Source organism: Lactuca virosa, chromosome 1 (genome assembly GCF_052849685.1).
Source record: "Lactuca virosa cultivar CGN04683 chromosome 1, Lactuca_virosa_CGN04683_v6, whole genome shotgun sequence".
In the NCBI taxonomy this organism is placed as follows: domain Eukaryota; kingdom Viridiplantae; phylum Streptophyta; class Magnoliopsida; order Asterales; family Asteraceae; genus Lactuca; species Lactuca virosa.
In genome coordinates, this window is record NC_136426.1 from 251,161,903 (window position 1) to 251,163,614 (window position 1,712).

Here is a 1,712-nt window from a genome sequence, read left to right on the forward strand (position 1 = left end):
TTTTCATTTATTAGAGAGGATATGAAGCAAAACCTTGGGATGATCAAATTATTTGGATCTTAGTTTGGGTTTATATTTGTCCAAAACTATGTAAAAGTTTTGGGGTTATATTTGTCCAAAACTATGTAAAAGTTTACTGTAACTAGACTTAAAATGTAATATTTAAAAACTTCACGACCACTTTAGATTCATTTTGAAAAGATTTAAGGGCTAATCGTGACTTCAAAATCTCATATACTTATTTGCAATAACATAGGGGATTGTGTGAAATATGTATACTACTTTGAGTAATATTTAAAGGCTACGATGTCTTACCGTCAGATCTGTAGTGTTAAGAAAAGAAAGGCCGACGGCAAACCTAGTACTAGATGCTTTTCATCAGATCTATTGTACCTGTGACCTTCCGATTTAATGGTTTTTCACAGTTACTTGAGTGAGGTATCTATATTTCTTTGAGCAGTACGTAAACACTTTAATTGGTTATATTGTCTGTGTAAACCTAGTATATATATAGAAGGTTTTCATTACAGGGTCGTATGTGAAAGGTTTACATTTTCGAAAGATTTAGGAGATAAACTAGTATCGGATGCTTTTCCTCAGATCTGTTGTTTTTATGAGCTTCAGATCTAATGGTTTTAATCAGATCTATTGTGATTGAAAACCCCCTTTTCATTTCTGATCTGGGTTTATTTGTTACTTTCCGTTTGGATGAACAATCCCCTTTTCACTTTTTGAATTCGGATAAACCGGAGATTAAGCAGGGTTTCAATTCTCACCCGGGTTTATATGGCCACACTCTGCCTACCTTTCTTTCGTTGATTACCAGCTTTCTTTCAATTAAGCTCACGTGTGAAATCGATAATTGTTGGTGTCTGGAACAGATGATGTGTCATATAGACAGCCATGGTATGGAGGGTGTCATCCATGGTAGAATAATAACCTCCAAGGAGAATGGTGATTCTAAAAGTAAGGAAGAAGACACTCCGGATGAGTGGAAAATATCAACACTATGGATCAATGCTTCATTTCATTTGACTTTTGTAGTCATAATGTAATCGGGAGTTGTTGATTTTCTTGCATTCAGTGGAGTTTGCAAGTCATTACTGGTTGATTTTCTATCATTCAGCGGAGTTTGCAAGTCATGAGTTGTTGATTTTCTTGCGTTCAGCGGAGTTTGCAAGTCATGAGTTGTTAGTTTTTTTTCATTTAATAGAGTTTGCATGTCACTAGTTGTTATTAGGTGGTGTGTGCAAGACATGAGTTTTTGATTTTTTTATTCAGCAGAGTTTGCAAGTCATAAATTGTTGTTTTTCTTATATATAGTAAAGTTTGCAAATCATGAATTGTTGATTTTCTTGAATTCGGTTGAAGTTTGCAAGTTATGAGTTGCTATTGCTAATGTTCTTGCATTTAATTTAGTTTGTAAGCCCCAATGAATATAGTTTTTTAAGAATTAGTTTTACCATATAGAAAATATTAGCAGTGCAGTTGTTGTTTGTTTGTCTTCAATTTTGATGTAATGATAAGGAGTTTACAAGTAATGGGTTGTTTTTTCTTGAAAATAATGGGGTTTGCTAGCCATGAAATTGTTAATTTCCTTTCATTCAATATATAGTTTGCAATTCATAAGTTTATTTTTTGTATTTATCGGATTTTGCAAACCACCGGCTCTCTTTAATAGTAAAACATTTACGGAATCCATACCACTAAGA

General features: G+C 33.3%; 1 long non-coding RNA gene across 1 annotated transcript; it reads left to right on the plus strand.

Annotated features, from left to right (window-relative positions):
• The first annotated feature begins 204 nt into the window (after positions 1-204).
• On the plus strand, positions 205-1,392 carry LOC145166073 (uncharacterized). Its single transcript, XR_013740344.1, has 2 exons — positions 205-438; positions 882-1,392. It is a non-coding gene; the product is annotated as an uncharacterized LOC145166073 (long non-coding RNA).
• The last annotated feature ends 320 nt before the right edge of the window (positions 1,393-1,712 follow it).